The sequence below is a fragment of the Nuphar pumila genome, chromosome 14 (assembly GCF_984573655.1).
Source record: "Nuphar pumila chromosome 14, dmNupPumi1.hap1.1, whole genome shotgun sequence".
Taxonomy (NCBI): domain Eukaryota; kingdom Viridiplantae; phylum Streptophyta; class Magnoliopsida; order Nymphaeales; family Nymphaeaceae; genus Nuphar; species Nuphar pumila.
In genome coordinates this window covers 17,591,746-17,603,101 of record NC_143262.1, presented here as the reverse complement: position 1 = coordinate 17,603,101, position 11,356 = coordinate 17,591,746, and the positions used below count along the sequence as shown (strand labels likewise).

Sequence of the window (11,356 nt, the reverse complement as noted above, 5' to 3'; positions counted from 1 at the left end):
GCCTGCCTTCGAGCACATATGAGCATAGTAGAATCACATATAGAGTTTTTTGCCTGCCTTAGAGCACATATGAGCATGCTATAATCACATATAAAGTTTTTTGCCTGCCTTAGAGCACATATGAGAATGATAGAATCACATTTAAAGTTTTTCTGACTGCCTTAGAACACATATGAGCATGCTATAATCACGTATTCAGTTTTTAACTGCCTTAGAACATATATGAGCATGCTATAATCACACATTCAGTTTTTTGACTGCCTTAAAACACATATGAGCATGCTAGAATCACATATAGAGTTTTTTTACTGTCATAGAACACATATCATTCATGATAGAATCACATATAAAGTTTTTTGCTTTGCCTGCCTTAGAGCACATATGAGCATGATAGAATCACATATAGAGTTTTTTTTACTGCCTTAGAACACATATGAGCATGCTATAATCACATATTCAATTTTTTGACTGCCTTAGAACACATATGAGTATGATTGAATCACATATATAGCTTTTTGCCTGCCTTAGAGCACATATGAGCATGGCAGAATCACATATAGAGTTTTTCTAGCTGCCTTAAAACACATATGAGCATGATATAATCACATATAGAGTTTTTTTACTGCCTTAGAATACATATCATTCATGATAGAATCACATATAGTGTTTTTTGCCTGCTTTAGAGCACATATGAGCATGATAGAATCACATATAGAGTTTTTTTACTGCCTTAGAACACATATGAGTACATGATAAAATCACATATATTGTATAATTTATTTCAATATATTTTATTTATCAATACTGACTATTCTTTTCTTGTGTAGGTTGCTAGCGATAATCAGCGTAGCAAAACTGAAGGGACAGATCAAGGCAATGAACAAGAAGAGGGTGTTCTCGGCGGCCTCCTTCCGCTTGACGTTGGTCTTAAACTCGACGAGGTTGCGGTGGTAGTCGCCCTTCATCTTGAGGTAGAAGACCTTGGAGTCGAAGGCGGTGGCAGAGGGGACAAGGCAGTTGTTGAGGAGGCGGAGGATTCTGTCGTAGATGGAGCAGAGCTCGGACTCGATCTTGACGCGATAGCCGTGGATGGCGGATACGTGGTCGTCGTTGTCGCGACTCTCCTCCTTCTGCTCGATGGAGGATATAATGCGCCAGGAGGCCTGACGCACGTCGATGACGTTCTTGTAGGCATCGGCCTTTCTTGGGGTGAGTGTCCATCCAGGCCACCTCTTCCTCTGAGGGGCAAACATCCTCCCGAGGCCACCCTCTTCCCCATCGAGCTGATTTGGGAGTAATCAGAGAGAGGGAGGGAGAATTTCACACCCTAAGGGGGTCGTTTTAAATCGAAAAGAAGTGACAAAATTTTTTTATCGCAAAATCCGTCGCTAAGTACGTTGGGTTTTGCGACAAAATTTTTTCGTCACTACTTAGTGACGAATTTTTCGACAGAATTTTTCTGCCGCAAAATCTGCCGCTAATTCCAATTTTAAGGACGACTAATTTTCTCTAGCTAATCTGTCGTTAATTTACGACGGAAATAATCCATCACAAATTTCTATCGTTAATTAACGTTTTTCTTGTAGTGACCCTATATATATAAGATTTTCATAAATTTTGTTACTTTTTTCAAAAATTTCACTGTATGGATGCATGGTTTTATAGAAACAAGAGTCTTGGATCATCCAATTACGATGTATAGGAATGATCTTTTAAAAGTTGAAAATCAACGACATTGAATTTTCATAAATATTCAAGTATAAAAAATCTCATTACGATGATCTAACAATTGATTCCTAGCAAATGAACCATGCCAAATGCATTTGCAGGGTTAGATTTGCAAAAAAAAAAAAACTATGAAAATGTTGCTTCGTACCAGCAAACATATTTGGGTTTTCTTATATATATATATATATATATATATATATATATATATATATATATATATATATATATATAATGAGTGGTAGCTGCACAACCCTAAGTGCACAGCTACCCACAGGACTTTGCTGGCCATCCATCGCTGCCTTGATGGATGACCAAAAAAAAAAGCAAAAAATGCTAAAATGTATTTTTTTCGTGTTTTACTCTTTTTAGCGACAGTTTTGACCATCGTCAAAGGTCCCAACAGAAAATATGACCTTAAGCGATGGTCAAAATACTGTCACTAAAGGCCCAGTTTTTTGGCTGGTGCCTTTAGTGACAGTATTTTGACCGCCATGAGTCCATTTTTGTTTGCTGGGTCCTTTAGGGATGGTCAAAACTGTCGCTAAAGGAAAAAAAAAGCGAAAGAAGCTTGTTTTAGCGTATTTTTTAGTGTTTTTTTTGCCATCCATTAAAAACGGCGATGGACTGCCACCATGTTTGCGCTGGCGCCGCAACCACTTTTTTATATATAGTTGCCAGTACCATTGCCTGGTCATATCATCAACATAGATCACGATTAATTGCACCCATGTTGACATGTACTTGGTCCTGTATGGGAAATCGGTTATGGAACCTTATTGCATAGTGTTACTCATATTCTTCAAATTTTGCAAGTGCATTGCAATAACTTTGCTTGTTGAGATTATAATTGAACTTTCCTTTCTAACGGGTTCTCCCTTGTAGCTACTTACATATAGGAACCATTAGGCCTAAGAATATTGATGCCGATACAGAGAGAGCGCATCATATCAGAGTCAGAGGCGTCGTTGGGTGATGGGGCCTACTGCATACAATGATTTTCTGTGCAAAACACAAACACAAACACAGAAAACTGCTATTCCTGCAATGATTTTTTGGGTAAAGCATAAAACACAGAAAGTCTCTATACTCACATCGAATAGAGTACTTTGAAAAATTAGTTGCTTTTACTTGTTTGCCATAGATTGTGTGTGTGTGTGTGTGAGAGAGAGAGAGAGAGAGAGAGAGAGAGTTCTTTGACTGTGTAAAATTTAATATGTTATTTTGATGTTTGGCGACTAATATTTGAGTGGTATTTTGCACTTTCAAAATCCAAGGATTTGTAACCCAAATATAAAGTAGAGACGGATCTTGATAATTCATGACTCATAAGGAATTGAATTTTGTTAGAACTGAAAAATCAAGACTTTCATAAGTTCATAATGCTAAAAGATCTAAACCTTTAGCTAAAATGGAGCCAACTTTTTATATATAGTGCCACCAACAAGCTGGCTAGGCCAACGTGCAACATGATAGTTGGCAAAAGGTCCATTTAGACCAGATTGTCTCTTTGATCAGAATTTCATAATGGGGGAGGAGAAAAAGGACAAAATTCACGTTATTTAAGAGCATATACTGCTTTAAACCTGTTAGAAGCATGTTTAAAGTGTCTTTAAATTTCATAATGTGTTTTGACAATGGATGGTACCATAAAGTGTCTTTGACCAATGCCTTCATGAATTTGTGCTTCCTCTTTTAGGACATAATAATTTTGGTCAGTGACTAGGTACAACTTGTATATCCTTTAGATGGGGAGGAGAGACCATGCTTAGTGTTACTAATGAGACAAACTAACTAGTTTTGTCTACCTTGCTAGTGTGCAAGTGAAAAATACTATATGAATCTTGGCAAAGTAAAATAAAAATAAAAAGTTTATAAAAAAAGAAAAAGAAAAAGAAATTATGGGAATTTAAAATTTATGATATATTGGAAAAAGATGACATTTTGAACTGATCATGTACGAAGACATCAAGGCTTTATCATTTTGTCAATTTAACGCCACAAAATTGTGATAAAATCAAAATATTTTGTGTGGTATTTGTAACAAACTTCAAGTGACTAGAGAAGTAAATAATTTAAGAGCATGTTTGGACAAGAATATGAGAATTCTCAGTGAACTCTACCCCCTTTTTATTGGAGAGTACACTGTACATAGAATGAACAATGATGTAGTTAGCACTAATTTTTAGCACAATATATACCACAACTGATCGAGAATTAGAAAGTATAACAAACATGGCCAGTTTATTGTTTTCTTTGCAGTTTCGATCTTTTGTTTGGCCGAAATCACTGCACCTGTTTTTTTTAGTCAATAACTTACATGGCACCTGATTTTTTCAGGCAACAACTTACATGCCGCCTGATTTTTCAGGCAATAACTTACATGCCGCCTAATTTTAGACAAATGGTTGGACCAAGGTGCCTAATTTTTCAAGCGGCAAAAGGGTAAAACTATCAAGAAAAAAAACCAAATTAGTTAGATTTATCATATTTTGAATCGTAAATTGGAAAATATTTGTCATATTTTTTTGAGTCACAGTCAAAACACAGAATGGTGCCAAAAGTGTCATCTACATCTTTGTTAGTATGTAGAATCCAATTTGCACTACTTTCTCATAAATTTCCCAGGACAAATTAATAAGGCTTTACTGTAATAATTAGTTTTACAATGTACACATAGTGATTATAATTTATAAAACTTAGAACTCCTTGTTTCCTTTTTATACCTTTGCAATAAGTTCACATGAATTCACCTTTAACTTGCCAACCGGCTTGTAGGTCAAGGTCTTCAGCCCGATCCAGAATTGGCCTGTGAAAGGTCTGGGAGGGCCGGTCCACAAATAGATAGGGCCCAGCCTGACTAGGGGGAGGCAATGGGTGAGGTTGCCCCAGTGGGCCTAACCAATCCAGTCCACCTTGGGCTGCACTTTTAGACTTTGACTCGTATTAGCTACTTGACTGAAACACAGGCTGATTAAAATTAATGGGTTAAGTATGGGTCGACTCGGAGACTACTTGGCCAACCCGACTGGACCTTAATTACTTAAATAACATTCAATAATAATGGTTAGAGTTTCTTCACATCCAAGGGTTTCACGACAACCCTCCACCCAAGTGATCACCAGCTTGAGTAGCTAATGCAAAGACAAGGTACTAAGAAAATCACCTAGTTTTTGTACCTTTATTTTGTCATGGAACATTAAGATCCGGTTTGCCTGGCTTAAAGTGACCTAAAAATATATATATACCATGTATGATATTAGTATGGAAAGGTGGAAAGAGAAGAAGTCATAGCAACGCAAATTGGGATAATAAAATCAGATCCATAACACCTATGCTAGCTTTTCTGTCTGATTTCTGATTGTATCCAATCCAAAGCTATTAGCTTTCTAGATGGTCTCCCTAGCATTGTGACAAATATCGTGAGATTTATGAAAATCTTGCGATAATATCGTGAGAAATTGCCTGAAAGTTTAAAACAGCAATTTCTCGTGAGATTTACAAAATATCGCGAGATTTATAAAAAAACATAAATACCGTGATTTAAACGTGTTATTTACGTTTTAAACGGCTATTTATCATGAAAAAAATTATGTATTTTTATTTTTAAATAAAATTTATTAATATTTTCTTATAAAAAATATTTTATATATTTTTTAATTAATTTTTTTTATTGCCAAGATTTTGCCGAAAAAATGCGAGATTTATGGATTTTTTTCAATTTCTCGCAAGTTTTTGAAAAATGAGAAATTGCCGATAAAAATGTTTGTCATTATGCTCCGTAGAAGAGGGTATCCTTCTATTTTAGTTACTTTTCCTTGTTTCTATTAACATGAACTCTTAGGATAAAAATCTTATTTTTACCAAGAGAAACAATATATATGCCGATGGCACCAATAGACCGAAGTCATCGTTTGATAGCTATTTGGCTTCAATTTAAGGATCTAGTTATGATTAGAACCACAATTTTATATTTTCATTCATGGATCTTTACTCATAGTTATCTAATTGAAAAACTAAAAAAAATATGCTTCACGATTCTATAATCTCAGTTTTGGATGCAAATCCCGAAAATGTATGTTTTCCCCCAATTGTGGCATTGATTGGAAATGAAAACCCTAGTGAGAAATAAAGTTTTTTATCAGAACATGAACGTATCAATTCGAGAACAAATCACACTTTTACCACTAAACTATAACTGCTACATTGTAGTTATTGTATAGGAATGACCCAATTGTCTAACATGGAGATGAGATATGATCAAGATATTGTGTAAATTAGAGTGGTGGCATGTTCTTGTCTCTCGTGATACTTGATAAATATAAATAAATGAAAAACAAAAAAACTTGTTTCCTTTTGTTGTAGAAGCCATTATTTAGAGGTACTATAGAATCAATGTTGGAACAGAAAAATAAGTTTTGTACAATAATTTATAGGGTGCTTCTGTACCAAGATAACTCATAGTTGTACACACTTATTTGCATAGATCTAACCTCCAAATGCAAAATCTAACCTTTGGATCATGTTTAACATGTTCTATATACTATTTTCATGTATTCAAGTTGACAGAAACGTGATCTTTTATATCATTTCAAGATCACCCTATTTTTCATGAATTGTGAGCTGCTGATTTTTAATGTCCAAAAAATAAGATGTTATGATGTATTAAACATGGAAATAAAACATGCTAAACACATCTGTATTGATAAATCTACAATGGCTAGATCCATACAAACAAGAGTGTACCACCGAAAGGCAACATGGAACCCAAAGGTAACATGGAAAAAAACCACATATTTTTCCTAATTTTATATAGTTATAGTTATATATGATTTTTACTCAAGCGTCAATTCAAACAAAGCTTGTCTCCTGAGGACTTGAGGTAATATACATATGCTTTTTTAATTCCATCAAATAAAAAAGCAATGAAGAATTAAAAGAAAATGAAATAGTTCCTGTTGCTGCTTCAATAACATATTGACTTTATAAGCCAATATACTATCATGGGCAATCTTTGAGAGCCCATCCATTACAAGCCTAATTGATCCATTATAAAGATGGTCTAGGAGTGGGCAACCTCAAAACCTAATGGAATAAAGCAAATGGACCGGAGTCAAGACAGGTTGCTCTGTTGCCCATCCTCAAGGCTGTCCTTTGCTTGTGTTTCAGCTAGGGCTGGTAACTGAGCCAAATGAACCGAACAAAGCTTGTGAGTCAAACACTTGAACAGTCGACACTTGTGCTATAAAATGTATGCAAAATATATTTATGGTGGCCCATTCTCACAAAAACCCACAAATATGCCAAAATTCTTTGCATGTCCAAAATCATTTATTCCCGACATATGTAAAATCATTTTACCCTTCACAACATATTTGTGTAGACCTCCTGATGTGCGCCACAAATATACTTAAAATCACTGAAGATCTTAACAATATATTTGCAGAGACTTCTTGTCGTTCACACAAAATGTGACGCGAGATTTCAAATATGGTTAAAATCACTGAGGAGATTCACAATATATTTGTACGACCACTTGACGTTCACACAAATATAATGCAAATGTTCGAATATGGTTAAAAATCACTGAGAAGGTTTGTAACATATTTGCGTAGATCTTTTGACGTTCATACAAATATGTTTGAAACCTTTGAATATAGTTAAAATCTTTTAAGAGGTTTGCAACACATTTGTGTAGACCTTCTGATATTCATACAAATATGTTGCGAACCTCTAAATAAAGATTCAAAATATATTTGTACGGATCTCTTGAGGTTCACACAAACATGTTGCAAACCTTCAAATATGGTTAAAATTGTTTAGGAGATTTACAAGATATTTGCGTGAACCTCTTTACGTTCGCACAAATATGTCATGAACCCATTGGCATAAATATGTTGCGAACCTCCAAATATGGTTAAAATCAAACTAAGGAGATTTCCATGATATTTAAAGAACCTTCCAACATTCGCATAAAATATCTTATGAACCTCTAAAAGTTTAGTTGCATGATTTGAGTCTTGTATACATGCTTGTGTTTTCTTTTTTCTTTACTCTCTTAATTTGCACTTTGAGAGAACACAAACTTTGTGTTATACTCCAACTCTCTGCAATTCTTGAGTGATTTGTGCTAATGTCGACAGATCCACACAACTATCACATAATTCTTTTTAATGATTTTCATGATATTTGGAGGTTTGCATAATCATTGTATGAATGTTAAGGAGGTTCATACAACCATATTCAGCGGTTCATAACATATTTGTGTAAACATCAAGAGGTCCACACAATTATGTTGTGAATCTCCTTGATGGTATTAACCCTATTTGAAGGTTCACAACATATTTGTGTGAAGATTAAGAGTTTTGTGCAAATATGTTGCAAATCTCCTTGATGATTTTAAACATATTAAAAGGTTCACAACATATTTGTGTGAATGTAAGGAGGTTCTTGTAAATATGTTGTGAAAGGTAAAATGGTCCTAAATAAGTCAAGAGTAAGTGATTTTGGATATGCGGAGATTTTTTTCATATTTGTGAGTTTTTGCGAGAATGTGCCATTTTTAGAGGATAATACAATCATGTTTCTAATATATTTATTACTACTTAACAAGCCTATGCGAGCTGAGTCAATCATAACACTGTTGTTTGTATTTGGCTCTAATGCCTATTTCACAAGCTTGAATGATCTCTTTATGAATTGAACTCTAAGCAGCTCATCTCATTTCCCAATAGGGCTGCAAATGGATTGGATATGGTCAGATATCTGATCCAAGCCAGACATTATTTCCAAACTTGGATCACGCAAGTAAAATCTGAAGGTGCATATGGATCAAATCCGATTGGATTCGGATTGGCATTTTAAGTCGGATCTAGAATTGATCAAAATAATAAAAAAAAAAACTGATCCAATAGCATTTTTTTACATGTAAATAGCTTGTTTTTGTTCTATTTTCAATGGATCTAATAATACCACATCTATTTCGGATTTAGATTCAACTTTACCTTATTGGATTTGATTCAAACTTGGATCTGCTATTTATATTTTGTATTCAGATTCAGATCCAGCGAGATCTGGCCAGAATCCGATCCGTTTGTAGCCCCTGTTTCCCAGCCAATGAATTTGAGGAAATGACATTATTGACGGGGACTATCAAACAATGAAATAACACGAGTTGAGAATGTCGTTGCATCATTCTCCGATCCCAGGAGCTTGAATTTCCCTCAATAGAAAGAACACAAACGAGATATAAGGTAAAAAGAACTGAACCAATCTCGTTTGAAGAATTCAAAGTGTCAAATCCAAACAAAAATCACCTCTCTCTCTCTCTCTCTCATCTTTATGACCACCATTCTCCAAACATCCAAATTCCGGGATTCTGCAATTGGGTTTGCGATCAAAGTTGCCAAAAACGTCCAACACTTGAAACAAGTCCATGCTCACATAACCAAGGTGGGCACGAGACCCTGCTCTCCCGGATCCTTCATTTCTCCACCCACCTCAACTGTGCACGTCAATTGTTCGACGAGATCCGAACGACGGACCAGTTCCTTTGGACCGCCATGATCCGGGAGTACACCCAGAAAACCCTGTGCGCGGAAGCCTTCTTGATCTTCCGATCTATGCACCGTAACAACGTCCCTCCCAACGAATTCACATTCTCCTCTCGTCCATTCTTGTGCCCACCTTGCTTCCGTTCGAGAAGGGAGAGAGACCCATTGTCAAATTATCAAGTGTTTTTTCCCGCCTGGCGCGTTTGCGGAGACTGCCCTTCTCAATGTATTCTAGGTTCTGCGTTATGGATGATGCGTGCCAAATGTTTGATGAGATGTCTCAAAGAGATGTAGTATACTGGACGGCTATGATTGATGAGTACGCCGAGGCTGGGTTGATGGATGATGCACATAAGTTGTTTGTTGAAATGCCTGAAAGAAATATGGTTTCATGGACTGCTATGGTTGGTGGGTATGCTGATGCGGGGAACGCGGATACTGCACGCGAATTGTTTGATAAAATGCCTGAAAGAAATGCGGTTTCATGGACAAAGATGATTGCGGGTTATAGCAAGCTCTGCACTGCAGTTGTTCGACAGAGTGCCGGTACATGATGTCACTACTTGGTCTGCAATGATCTCTACACTCAAAATGGGCATGGAGCTGTTTGAACGAATGAAAGCTTCTAATATTAAACCCAATGAGATCACCTTGGTTAGTGCGATATCTGCTGCCGCTCAGCTGGGTGATGTGAAGATAGCCGATGGTATTTTAGGATGTATAGAACGCTGGAGATTAGAGATGACTGTCTTCATGGGAAACGCCTTGATTCATATGCATGCCAAATGTGGAAACGTGGAACATGCATATAAGGTGTGTAACAAAGTGACTGATAGAGATGTTATTACATACACTGCTATGATCAACGCTCTGGCTGATCATGGGCGTGGGCAGGATGCTCTTGATGTCTTCTTAAGGATGCAAAGAGAAGGGATCAAACCAAATGGGATTACTTTTGTGGGAGTTCTTAATGCTTGCAGCCATGCAGGATTGGTGGATGATGGATGCAAGTACTTTGAGTATATGAAAAACGAATGCCAGATCTTTCCCATGACTGAGCCTTATGCCTGTGTGGTTGATCTTCTCAGCCGAGCAGGACGCCTTGATGAAGCATAAAAGAAGCCCGATGCAGCTGTTTGGTGATCACTGTTGAGTGCATGCCGGGTTTATTCCAACGCCGAATTGGGGGAAATTGCAGCAAAGCATCTCTTTGAGCTCAAGCCCGGAAACACTGGGAATTATGTGCTTTTGTCAAACATATATGCCTCAGCAAACAAATGGGGAGAAGCGGCAAAATTGAGAAAAGAAATGGAGAGTGGGATGAGAAAATCGCCTGGCTGCAGTTGGGTCTCTAGATAAACCTATATTACATTGTTCCAAGGCATTGCTTCATGGTAGGGAAGATGCTCAATATAAGAGAGCTCAAAGAAGTAGCGAGTCAATCAGTTAAAGATGATAGGAAGAACCACGGAAAACACAGCCACCACAGAAATTTTAATGCAAGAAAAGGGATAAACCAAAAAGGAAAGCCAAGGACAAGACTCTTACTTTACATACTCATAGCCACCGAAACTCATTTTTTGAAAAATCCATACCTCGCAATGCCTGCAAAGGCCACCCCAATGTACCATCTGCAAAGTGTTGGATGTAGGAAGAGATGAGGAGGAAATTCAAAGAAGAAAACAATTGGGGGACCACCCCATATCCTTTATGGAGTGCTTTTAGAATTTGATAATGTGGAATAGTCCCATATTGAAGAATCTCAAAAAGGTTGTGGGCTTATAACCTACATAGAGATTCTAACACTTGTTTTAAAGAACAAGAGGATGGGATGGCTACCACACACGCCCGCACCCGTCGAGTCAGATTCAGATTCGGGTAATTAGCCCTTTAAGGCTATATCCATTCTAAGTCCAATATTCTTTTTGCCCTTCATTTATTGTTTCTATTTGGATTAAATATTGGGAAAAGAAAAATGGATAACGGATCGTTCTGTTAATAGGTCACATTACTTCGTAAATAGTAACGAGTCTCTTTCACGTTTTGGTACCCGTCCAGGGGTTATAAAACATGGCTAG

At 36.7% G+C, this 11,356-nt stretch overlaps 1 pseudogene; it reads left to right on the top strand.

Annotated features, from left to right (window-relative positions):
* The first annotated feature begins 9,869 nt into the window (after positions 1-9,869).
* On the top strand, positions 9,870-10,394 carry LOC149816526 (pentatricopeptide repeat-containing protein At5g56310 pseudogene; annotated as a pseudogene).
* The last annotated feature ends 962 nt before the right edge of the window (positions 10,395-11,356 follow it).